Below are 13,860 nucleotides of genomic sequence, written 5' to 3'. Positions count from 1 at the left end.
CCACTTGCGCGATTAATGGATGAATTTATCGTAATTACACTTTAATTTCAACATTATGAAGTGTTATTATTATTTAGATGAATGGAAAATGTTTACTTTAAGTGCAAAGTATAAGTGGTAATAGAAATTCTATTGTCCATAAAAAAAACAACAAACAAAAGGCGACCCATCATTTTTCTTCACCAACCATTGACATTAAATATTCTAATAATATAAGTGGAATTGTAAAGGTCATTGTTAAGTAATAATATTTTTCAAAAACCGATTGCATAATATCTCAAAAGCTTGTTTAAATGCTATTTTGAACTTGACGTTCCTATAGTGTTTATCATCAATCTTCATCAACTCTTAATGGCACGGACTGTAACCTACACCTTACCTTGCACTTAGATCTATAGATTACAATCACGATTATTTCCGACTTTGATCTAGTCGATTTCATCTATACCTAATTAATTAAAAAAAAATTAACTTACCTACGCGCAATAGCCGCCCGTATAAAGCTTTAACCGTCCTTACCTTATTAAACCAACAATGCAGGTTGATTATATTGAGAGTTATTGTCATTTTGCTATTATTTAATTTCGCTAAACTTTTCCTTTTATGTAGGTAAGTATTTAACTATTATGTAACTTACGACGGGTTGATTTACAAAGATGTGAGCAGCCGTCAAGTATCTAACTGTCCCAATTATATATGCATGCACAGGTGATTTTCCAAATACACCTGTGCCATTACCGTTTCGCCCTTTTGGTAAATTTTGACCATTTCTGAACTTCTTTTTTTTTACGAAAATTATACATAATCTGACTCGGTTGTACAGATTGAAGATTCATAATATTATGTAATCACTCATGAATCTTCGTCAGATTGAACAACAGAATCCCATTGTAAGCAAAAAGAAACAATTACATTTACACAACAGGATTTGAACTTTTCCAAACGAATCTAATCCTAATGATAATGAAATTGAAGTACTGTTGAAAACGCAGAACGCTCAAATTCAATCCCGAGTTAAGGATCCATTATGGTGTTTGGGTTCCGTATAGTGTTTTTGAATCATTTCGTTTTTTCTATAATTGATTCTGTAAAGTTTTGTCTTTTTGGTTTGTCTGCTGTTAAATAATTTAGGACGTTTTGGATTTCAATTTTGAATCCATTTTAGTTGAGTAGGTAGATATCTTTATTTTGAGCTCTGTGAAGGTTCATGTTAACGTGACTGTTTATGTTCTCGCGCGAATCTAGCAATTCAAATTACTTTTCTTCGAGCGAGAAAGAAAAGTTTGCGAATATTTCATTGTCGCGACGGAAAGTAGGCGGCGTTCGGTGTGTGTACGTGCGTTAGCTTTAAGAAACTATGTAATTTGTTTCTTTAATTTTGTACCATTAAGTAAGTAAGCTGTAGGGAAATACTGTTTAATATGATATGATTGTTATCATAAATTTGAATTGGCAAGGCCTTTGTCTAGAATTACGCAATAATTGTAAATGAGTTAGCAGATAAGCAGGAGGTTGTACTTTAGGGGCGGATTTTGTTATAGATAGCGCACAGGAAATGTTTTCTCATGTACGTAGAAGTTTCATTGCAATCTTTTGATTTTAGGGAATTTCCTCAGGTAATGTTAGCATACCTTCATTACAGGGTGAATTTTATTATTTCTTAGGGGAAGGTTGAAAATTAGTGCATGGTGCTAATACAATTTAGGGCTTATTGTAGCTTTCTATGCGTAGGATGGAACTTTCCGCATGTGCGGTTTTATGTAAGATTAGTATACGTAAGCTTAAAATGACTGGGTACTGAGTAGCAAAAAAATTTCGTATACAACACGTGTTGAAAGTGTCTTTTTTCATGAATTGCAAATTGATGAAACAAAGTATCACTTTCAAAACTAGTTCTACAAATAACTATTCCCTAATCAGTACTGCTTCGTACATCGTACGCACAACGAAATTTTGCACAAACATCGCTAGGTTTATTAAGAATTATATACATTCTAAAATTGTGCGGTAAATGTAATCTTGCACTTTGTGGCTACAATGAATCAAACGACTCGCCTAAAAAAGGTGTTTTCTTAGAAATTTCAAAATTTCACTCAGTTACCCTCCAAATAAAAAGCTGCTGGTGACTCGCCACTGATTTGAAATAATTTTTTTGTGCAAGGACTTACTGAGGATTTTCTCCACTTATTCTAAACAATAAAAAGGTTCAATAAAAGTAGTTACGTATGCAGATCCAAAGCTTTTAAAGTAAATCTGTAAATCTGATATGATCTCGATTCTATTATCCAGCTGCAACTACATGAAAAGGGATTCAACCCATTCCATGAACGAGAAGACTTGTAGGTAAAATCACAACAAGGAGTACCTTGCCGTTAGGTTAATACACGTTAGTTCAATTATTGGGTATCGGCTTCCAGACACTCATTTAGGTTACAATCATTTATTTCTAAAAAATTTGACTTAGAAATAAATGATTGTAACCTAAATGAGTGTCTGGAAGCCGATACCCAATAATTGAACTAACTTGTAGGTAAAAGTTAGTTCTCTTTATTTCTGTTTACCATGTAATAGTATATTGAAATACAAGTGTTACAATGCGATCTATTGTAATACGACTATTTTGTGGCACGAGTGGCGTAGCGAAGCGGAGCCACGAGTGTCCACAAGATAGGAGTATTACAATAAAGCATTGTAACACGTGTTTTTCATACTATTTTTTCTATTTCGGGGCTTTAATTTAATTAAATAGTAATTATGAAAAACTACAGGAAACTTTAGAATTAATATGTCTTAAGTTGGCAACACCATTTACGTTGACAAATTTTAAGTTGGCAGCGCAGATAAACACAACACTGACATTTGGAAACTTTAAATTCCGCGAATGTGTAATTTTTTAGTCGTAGATAAATTTATTTATGGTGGATGTGTAAACTGCTGATTTGGAATGTATTAAGTTCTTCGTGTACCAAAAATCAAGGAAAACACATAAATTTTACGTAATTTGATTTCACATCGTATGATTTGACATTGACGTCTTGGCGAACTGCCAACTTAGAGATGAAAAGTTACCAAAAACAATGTTACAATGGAACTCATTGAAACACTGTTTTTGCCGAAAACAGTTGCACAAAATTCTCATTGTAACACCGAAATAGAAAAAAGCAATTATTGAATACCTCTACGAACTAATGCAAAAATAAATTGTATACAATTTAACGAAAAGTTTTGATTAATTCGTCGTAAAGGACACAGTCAATTTTAAATTTCTGGTATAAATAATAACGTGTAAACTTAACAACCTATAGAACTTGGTTTGGATTTGAATATTTACGTTTGGTTCAAGAATTTCAATTTTATGCCATATTTCAATAATTCAAAAATTAATCAGCCAAATTCATGGGTTCATTTATTCAGGTACTTTTTCCTTCTATATGAAAGTGTGACTAAAAAATTTGTTTAGGTGCGTATCTAAATATGGGCATTGTTACAAATTTGAAAGTTTGGATTATTTAGAATTCAGAAAGAAGCAATTTCAATTAAATTACTGTAAAGGTTTGTAAGAAAATTCATGTACAAAGGGGTTTCAACCCTTGTGCGATGTGAACATTATGTGAAGATAATTTTATGAATTATGTCCAGGTTAACTCCGTGGTGACCGCCAGTCTCCTCAAAGTTACGACGCCAAAGCAAGAGTAAGTAGAATTTTTCGTATAAACGCAATGTTGCCATTTCTGATGTAATAGATATGCCAGCGGTTCTCAACCTGTCATACTCAGCGAGCCTCATTTATTAATCCAATTTTACCCTCCCCCCTCATCCTTACATTCAGTAAGCTTCTTCACTGGACTAAGGTTAATCTATATAGCAACTTTAAAGGCTCTAGGACATTCGGCTCAAGGACCCGGAGTGCATTTTAACTTCTGATCAGATCCCTGAGTTTATATTAAGCCATTAATTTATAAACGAGCAGACATACTTATACTTTGAGTAAGACAATAACTGCGAAAAGCATACAATTATTAGGTAGGTATTTTATATGAGAACTGCTTTGAGAAACAATACATAACCAAAACTTACACAATAAATTACCTTATTAATGTTATAACGGCAAACTTGCGAATTTACTACAAATAATTTATTGAAAACATTAGTACGTGGGATGATACGAACCTGCGTATCATCAAGCATACCTATTATATATAGTTAGCCGTTTATACAAATTCCCAACAACTTATTTATAATTCAGGGTACATCTCTGTATAATGTGGGCTTTCTTTCAGTCTTAAAAAAATTGGAAAGGAAATATATTCAAGCTGCGGAATATGGTCGGAGTTAAGTTTCCTGAAATAGGGCCTTCGTTTCGCGCAAAAAATCGTTGAAAAGGGATGCTGCGGTGCAACGTGCAGGTTCATTTTTTGTTCTTTTTAAAGGCGGAAGTATTAGCATTTCACTGTTTCAAACAATCCACGTGTTTTCCGCTTGTCAAAAATGAAAAATGGGGCGAGCATTTCCTAGTTACGCGAAAGTAAGTTATTGGTTTTTTTTTTCTATACGCGATGTCTACGTTAATAATATTTTATGCTGATTTCAGTAATGATTTTCTTATTCTAATGGAAATGTGTGCACGTGTGGGCGATACAAATGAAGCTGGATCGAGGGTGAAACCGGAAGTAGCAGTAGCACACACACGTGCTCTTTTTGCGAGGCATTTCATACCTGTCATCTACCGTTAGATATACCCACATGTTCAGCATTCTATCTTCCTTATCTTGCAGTGTAAAAACTCTAGTCTAGACTGGTCTCCAATTTCATGCTTGGTGTAAGTAATTGATGGAGTACTCTTAAAGGGTCGTTAGTGGTGGAAAACAGGTGCAATTGTACGCCGGTGTTTTCGATCTATGCTCAAGTTACGAGTAAGGTACTTCTGATTCTAAACGCGAGAAGTATTCTCTTCTTCTTCTAATTTCCAACAGTAATACAAAACTAGATTCAGCATAACAATATTCATCGATTTATCGGCATTTCTTCCCATCGCTACACATTGAAAGCAATAGATAAAGTCACTAACAGAACGAATGAAAAATTACATTAGGCAGAGTCGAATGCGGTAAACAATCAATGAATAACAGATCAATTATGGTTGCTCTTACAAGTACATTTCTGACACCAATAAGTAAGATAATGATGTCAGCTCTAGTCTAGCTCTAGAAACCTACCCGACTCAACGTACTACAATACAACACTTAAATAGAACAAGGAAGCTAAAATATTGTAGTGTAAACTACCTCAGGCGGACTTCGACACCTGGAGTAATAATGGGTTATCCTGCATCTTCAATTTTTATTAACATTAGATGTGGAGATGGGTTGGGATTGAGCGTAATGCCGACCATGTCGTTTGATTTCGAAGTCGATTTTGTTTTGTATCAGAATTATTTATTTAATATTGTTAATTTTGTTTAATAACTGCTTTGTTTAAATTGTTTATTTTTTTGTACAGTTACTTTGTGTCAATAAGATAAGGAACATTTTCGTAGATATTGTAAACACTTATCTCAGGTCTGCGATAAGAACTGTTATCGCTGCGTACGCTAATTAAATTTCAAGATTACGTGTTATCGCCATTAAGAAAGCACAAGTGCAGTTTGACTTGTCGAAGACCCGCATTATTTTATTAAGGAAGAAGAAACGGAAGCGAGGAAATGGAAACAGTTTAAATAAGAGATCCGGACGTTAAACGAAGCAGAGTTTTTTTGGACGTTAAAACGTTGGCGTATTTGAGCTTATTTTGTTTGTAAAACAGTTAGTTTTGCCAGTTATCATATTTTATAAGCAAGTTGGTTGACTGCTACGAGTATTGGAAAAAGTGAACGTTAAGTCGGTTTAAGCGGAAGCATATTTTCCCTTTTACGAAAAAGTTAATCAGAGTGTTGTGGTTATCGAGCGTTTGTGGCTTAAGGGAAGTTCTTCAAGTTATCAGTTTGTAACGTAGTGGTAATGTTTTTTGTAAACATCCTGCATTAGATGTTGTAAAATTCCTCCGTTAGATGTCGCCTGTTGTTGTACGCATCCTTTAAAATTAAATCCCTTCTTAATTCTCCGCATGTTTTGTGCTTCCCTTTGTCCTTATAAAAGTGTGATTGTTAAGACTTCGAAAATTACCATTTATCGACCAGAAACCAGAACCAGATTCCATACCATATTATTACATCCCAGATTAGAAAACCAGAATTCCTTGTAATTTAATACTGTGTTGTTTTCAATCACATAGAGCGTTCCTTTTATTTCATTATTATTCCCCAGTATTAATTTGGTAGCTAGTTTTATTTTGCCGTCTTACTCCTTGAAAAAAACAAGCAATGGGGAAGCGTCGCAGCTTCGGACGAATCCTTTACTCTGCCGAGCAGGTAAAGGGAAGCTCTACAAGTCCTGAAGGATCGGGATGAACTCTTGAAGTCAGACACTGGAAGGTTATATGGTCCAAGCTGCTACAGGTATGGAAGGCAGTTCGAGCTCTGGACATGTATGGTAGTGAGACAGGATTTGGTGCAGCTACCGGCGGCATGGACTGCCATGTTCCCCTGCATACCAAAAATGTATGGGGGATTGCTCAAACAGAGGGTAAGGTGGGTAAAGCCAAATCGTCATGGTTTTAAGGAACAGTTGTACCAAGTGGCACCTTGGTATCACAAAACCCAGTATCTTTCAAGAATTGCCGTTATATCTAATCCTTCTTCTACGTATGAGAGAACATTTCGACAATTTTTATAAGTTAACACTCGAATCTTTCCTTAAGTTTGCGATAAATCCTGATCTAGTAACTCACTCAAGCGTTTTTTAAATTACTTTCGCGTTCACTTCTCAATCTCTTCTTAAGCCAAGTTCATATCAAGCCCCTCCAATATCTCCTCGAGTGCCCACAATATTCCTCCCAATTCGTTTCTTAAAGTTTCTATTACGTATTTATCAAACTTTTTCCACGTTCTCTCCTTTTCTTCTTAAGACAATTGTAATGGCCTCCCGTTTCTAAAAAATTAATTTTTTTTACCTTCTACAGTAGGGTAGAATTTTGAATTGACATTGTAACTTAAAGGTTAAATTTCATTAACAGTGTACCTAATAAAGTAGGTACATAATATTATTTTAGCATGATAATCAGAGGATTCGGAATCGAGAATGTGACTCCGTCCGTAAGTAGGTAATGAAAGGAAGGAATTCAGCATTCGCTATCTGACAACGGGCACGCAAAGATAAAAAACGTACTCATTGAAATTTATATGTAATAATTAGCGTTACAAATTGGTTATTTTCAAAGCGGGTTGGTGCTATAGTTAAGGGCTAAGTGAATTATAAAAGTTGGTGAAAGAGAAGAAGGATAGTGGCAACATTATTCACCGATAAAATGGAAAGGCTGTAGTAAATTGAATTAACTTCTGCTTCAAGCAAATTTTTTAATCTACTTCTTGTTGCGTACCTGGAACTTTCGCCAAGTTTAAGTTCTCCTCGGGCGCCTCTGAAGTTCTCGAGTTCTCTTCACGTTGACCTCAAACTCGATTTCTTCGTAGCTTAAGTTCCTGAATGGTTTTCTTTTCAAGTTGCTCCTAGATCTCCAATTGATATGTAAGTTTCAACCGTCCAATATACTTTCTCTTCTGTGTGTTTGTCGGTTTTTGAATATATCTCCTATTTTCCGGTATACTCTTTTTTACATATTTCGTTTTTTCCATTGGTAGTGTCCTCTTCGTTAATGTGGTGGTTAGTTTAGTTTTTTTTTATGAAAGTTTCATTTGTTGGTTGCCCTCTTCTAGTCCCATTTCTATTAGAATCACTCGTGCTCAGATACAGCACTAAAACATGCCATAGCGATTTCAGGTTTGTGATCGCAAATGGGGAGTTAGGCGTAAAATTAGGGCGCCTTCTCTTTGAATATTTCAGTTATTGATGCTTCTGTGCTTTTAATGGCTGTACAGATCTATTGGAAACAAACAATTCATCAAAATCTGAAATATTAGCGGCCAAACGGATGAAATTAAAATATAATTGTTTATTAATAGACCTTAAAGCATAAGGACACATTTTCGGGTCCGCCCACCGTAGGCACTGTAATAAAGTTTCTATCATATCAATAATTTGCTTTGTGTTCCATGTGGTTTCGTCTGGGAGGTAATCGATACTATACCTACAAACATAAATATGAAGAAATATAATAAATGTCAGTGAATATATTAGTTAATATTTAAATAAAAAGTTATTGATTGCCGCTTTTGAATGGACAGTACGTTGGTAGCTTTAATTTAAATTTTGTTTCTCCCGCATTTCGAGCGAGGAAAAAACCGTATCATGTGTCACTTACATAAATTTCTACCTTATTTATGTTATTGCGCCGAATTTCGCCTATTTATACTAACATGAGGCGAACCGAACATCACAGATTCACTATATTGGATAACAATAATTTATTTAATAAAATGAAATATTTAACAAAGTATATCCCTACATAAATACACATGTATATGTAAATTTCCCGTTGTAACATAGATACCAGAGCCGTTGAATAAATACATACAGTGCTAGTTTAAAAAATTTATTACGCCATTATAAAACACTAGATTGATTTTTGAATTTGGTTTGTTAAAAAAGCAGGAATTATGATTATGCGATTAGCATACAGGTTGTTGTCAAATTCAATCAAAGAAGATGCTAATAAATTCCTTTTTTCTCTCCATTATAAGTCGACGTGTTGGCAAATTACGCTATTCATTCCATTAATATTGATTCCGCGGTTATTAATGTAGTTTTTTTAACAATGAGCGCAGTAATTGCTGTGTAATTACGTCATAGAGAATCCTATTTATTATGCCTACATTCCATACCTTTAGAAATCATACTTAAACGTATTGAAATCATCACACAATAATCACTTCACAGATGTGCCGCATATAATAGAGATCACCTCGATTTAAATATCTTTTAATGCGCGCACCCAGGCATTTTGAATGAAACGAACAGGATGAGACGATTAAATAAGTAGTCGGTGAATTAGGTTACGTAATTCAGGAAATACGTGTCTTCGCTTCCATATGTTTAATCTTTGATGCAAGTGTGATTTACATTTAATTGCATCGGACATGTATACTCATTGAGCTTCTTTGATCTACACTGTGTGTATGCAAACTTTTGCAAATTTTCCTTAAATTGTAAATGCAATTACAGGAAACATCCAAATTACATACAAGAACTTTGCCATCTCCCGACCTTTATGAATTATAGTGTTATTTCTCATAACTGCTCATAACTATCATGCCACCAGGAAAATAAACAAATAATGTGGAAATCCGTTTATAAAAAAATTTTAATATACCTACCAAAATAAGTAAGTATTTAACCATCTATTTCATATTCAGAGGGTGAGGTGAGTTGGCCAATGTTATAAGGGAGAGACGGTCACATGTTTTATAGGAACTTAAAATACTAAAACGGTAACATAACAAACGTTGTAAGAGAAAACAAATGATCACATCAGTTCTTACATGTTTGAATTCTTTTTAATGGCGATTTTACCACAATTTTGGCAGGTATTAATAAAAGAAGAGCAATTTTCATGGACCCACATCTGACATATTATGCATTTCCTTCTTCGAACAATTTTTGTCCGCGGGTGTCATTTTTTGTTTGTTTGGTTTTCTTTACGTGTTTATTTTTCACTCTAGATATGTGTTCAGGAGTTATTCATAGGCTCGTTTTTTTCTGAGACCATTAGTTTGGGTGTGAGGTTAATTTGTTCTAAAAATTCTCCTAGTGTCAAATGTGGCACAAATATGCATGGCTATAAGATGGTCCATTACATTATTTGTGTTTGAATCTTGCCTTGGTCGGGCGTTTGCTTCTTGTAGTCCTTCAACCTTGTTTGCTTGTATGGTTTTCAGCTGTTTGGGCGTGTATTATCTGATCTGAAACGGTGTATACATATCGGGTATGCAATCAAGATCCCAGGGAAACATACCCGTGGCTTTGAAACCGGATATTGCGTTCCCAGCGGTCGACTGAGTTTTCTTCCTGGGTGACTCTGGATTCATTGTTTGCAAGCTTGATGGTAGAGGATTTTAGTGACTTAAAAAATGACCTGTCCAGTGGTTGAAAGTAGCAGGCATAATAAAGCAACGTTATTTGCTTTAACGATTTGTTTTCAATACAAGAACAATGTCCGTCGAAAATCAACAACCCTCTTTCCTCGCCTTCACAGGTAGGAAGTGATTTGCAAACCAATTAAGAAAGATTAATGCAGTTCTGAGGAATGACCATTTCAGTGCCCAAAATAGCAAGCATGGCGATGGAGAAGCTAACAACGGAGCAGATCTTGCAAAAACCGTGGAGACATCCTGATCCAACCTGAAGAAAGAAGTTGATCCCGTGAGCATCTAGTAGAGTAGTGAGTTAGAAACGCAGTGGGCTACCTTCAGCTAAGGACACACAGATCATAGCCTTGCCATAAGAGCCAGGGCATGACTACTTCCCCGGGAAGTTCTATATGCAAACCCATGAATTCATGTCATGAACTACCGTGAATACCTCAACGCGACAGCTCCGGTGAAACAGCATACCAAGAGGAGACAAGCCAAGGGGCAACAAGTGTAAGATCCACAGAAACTGTGGTGGAAACAGATGCACGCGCGCCCGCCAACATGTCACCCAAGAAATACCCATCGTTCTCAGCCTGGGTCACACGCAACGCACCCAAAGTTTCGTATGCAGCAGATAAAGTTGGATCAGCTTACGAAACTTATCCAGGACACGCGGGCAGAGTTCGAAGAGGAACGCTCCAACAGGTATTGGATGTATAGGTAAACAGGTGGAGATTCCCAAAATCTGGGATGTCACCCAAGAAGCCACGAGGATATGGTGGTAAGGGCGAATTACCTGAAACGTTAGAGGTCCACTACAAACTACAAAAGAGGGATGATCTGTTCGACAAGATGGTGCACTCCCGATTAATCGATGTGGAAAAAATGCAACATTATAAAACGAATCTAAGAGGTGAAGCCACTAAACTATTAGAGCACCTGCCGATATGTGAAGCCGACTACAAGGATGATTGGAAGCTGCTAACGAACCCCTACCAACATAAGCGTCTAAAGAACTAAGCAAACATAGTCGCCATACCAAAAATGAGTCCAAACTCTCCAGAGGGACTAACAACCATCCATGGCACTATTACCAATAGGCTCCGCGCAATTACCAAAATGGGTGTACAAACCAAGTTGTGGGTACCCTACCCATGGTAATGCACATTGCACATCGTATGCGAAAAGGTGGATGCGGCAACACTGACCGCCTTCAAAGACACGTTGTAAGCACCAAAGGAGGTATTACAATTGTTTAAATACTTAGTATCACAATTCGAGCAGTTCTTGAGCTTCCTAGAAGCAATGCATCAATCGTTGGAACTCACCAAGGGCAACAAAGCTATAGAAATCACCAATAACAGAGACCAGGCCGAAAATCGTTAGGCACGAGTATACCACATCAACTTCATAGGTTGCCCAGCCCAGCATACAAGAAGTTTTGTGAACGTGAACTGTCCACAAGGGAACGTTGGCAAATTGCAAAAATGTTTCATATCGAAAGCAACGATGAGAACCGCCGAAAAGTAGAAGTGGCAAGCAACCTCTGCACAAGCGGGGAGAATGCCACTGAAATACTACTAGCCACCACGCAGTGTCTTGAGGTTGAGGGTTTGTTTGGTTCCCGGTAATAGCTTGGGTCTAAGCTTCGCAAGGGTTTTCTTCAATTTTCCAGATTTTTATCAGCGATGGACACGGGGATTTGCATGTGGACTCCTTCCCTGGCAAACTTAGTTTGCCCTGAGCCCACCCAGCTCACTTCTGGCTTCTTCTTTGGTTGGCAGATATACGAAAGTACATAGAAACAGATTTTAAAATTCCAACTTTTGTTGGCACCTTCCTCATCCAGGTCGGTTCGTGTGTGCTGGATTTCATAAGCCGACCTAATCTCCTTCGTTGCATACGGAAGTCTGGGTGCGTGTGACCCAGGTTGGGTAGGGAAGGTATTTCTTGGAATCCTCGCCCTCCAGGTATAATGGCGAATGGGGGTGCAACGGTGCATTTGTTCCAATCGCTGTCCCATTGAACCTTAAAATCGGTGGTTAGCCTTCATTTGCGATGTTGTCTCGTTCGGACTCACCGGAGTTCCGTTACTGGGCGAAGTGTGGGTGCTTTTAGAACTTCCTCGCATAGTAATAATGTCCCGGTTCTTGTGGCAGGACATGATCTGTGAGTAGCATTGTCTGAGCGTTGCGAGCTCAAACCGCCCCATGATCAGTGTTGCCATCTCCATGTTGAGAGGCATAACTTCATAATGTAGCCGAATCCTTATTGTGTTAACGCGGCACCAACTCTTTGAAGAGTTGAAGGACTAACTGTAGCACTTAATGGGACGTGAACACCTGTGATAACGCGGCACCAGTTAATTTAATGGCTCGAAGGACCAAATGTAGCGCGTACTGGGACCGGAACACAAACGTAACGCGGCACCAGTAACGATTGTTAACTGACATTTACTGTAAGCGTTTACAAGCTATTTACATCACAGATTTAGATCCTTAACATATGTCAATTTTGTTAGTATGTTGAATACGTCAACCTCGTTAACAATGTGCTTAATATTGTTTTACTACCTTTGCAGTTTACTCTCTGCTAGAAAAGTAGTATACACGCATTGCCTTATTATTCTGCATTTCTTTGTTATTCTTGGCGATTATATTTCGTTAATTTTGGAGGTCGCTTTTTTGATTTTTTTATTTTTTCGTTCGTTCTACATGGTGGGCCATTTCACCCACCCACTTTTTTACTTGCCCGGTAGTCCATAATTCATCTTATTATTTTTCTACACCTGAAAATACTGGGAATAGTTATTTTGTGCGTTTATTACCTTTTAAATTTTCCAGGGGAATTTTTTATATATCCATTTAGGATCTTTTGGATAAATATATTATTATTATTAATTTTTGTACCTTAAATAAAAATTCAAAATTATAATGAACACGAATTTGCTCCTCGGTGATATTCCGATTCTCAATATGGAGACATTCAGTAAAACCGTAAAACAAACCTATTATTGAATTTTTAGTTGTTACTTTATAAATTATATGTTTACGATAGAGATACAGACAAACCAAAATATAAAAATTTAGAACAGATGTTTAGGACAGAATAAAAACGAAGTATTTTCTAAAAGAGCAGGATGTTTGCATGTAAAAGTGGGTTTAACCTGCTTGGAATCTGGATTAATTTTTTGTCGCTAACTTTTTGCCAATTTTTTTTAATTCTTGCCCACGTTTTTCTCTTATCTACTCCTATTTTTTATAATAATAAAGAAATCAAAACTACTCTTAAATTTCCTTTATAGAAGCGCCTATATTTTAAATTAATAAATTCGGGCCCATATACATGGATAATTTTTCTGAATAAAAAACCACCGAATTTCTATGAAAACTACTTGAAAAGACTTTACATCCTTGTTGATAAGTCCTCAAATACATTGCACATTATTACTGAATGTTTTCATCAGCGGATCTACACAAGTTGGTGTCGTTTAATAATAAGTCAATGAACATTTCTATCTATACATCTAAACAATTTAATTGGTACAAAAAAATTGAAAATTAAACAATGCCGCCATTAAAACAATGTTTCCTAAAAATGATGGTTTCCGACACATACCAAATTGAATCGGACTCCTCTGTGAAATGGATACTTCCTAGATTACCCTAGCTCGAATAGAATGTGGGTCTAATTTCCATAGCAGTCGGATGTTCTAAAATCCCCGCAAAGATTTTTAGGAT

The sequence above is a fragment of the Photinus pyralis genome, unplaced genomic scaffold (genome assembly GCF_008802855.1).
Source record: "Photinus pyralis isolate 1611_PpyrPB1 unplaced genomic scaffold, Ppyr1.3 Ppyr1.4_LG5, whole genome shotgun sequence".
Lineage (NCBI taxonomy): Eukaryota > Metazoa > Arthropoda > Insecta > Coleoptera > Lampyridae > Photinus > Photinus pyralis.
This window is presented reverse-complemented; position numbering follows the sequence as displayed.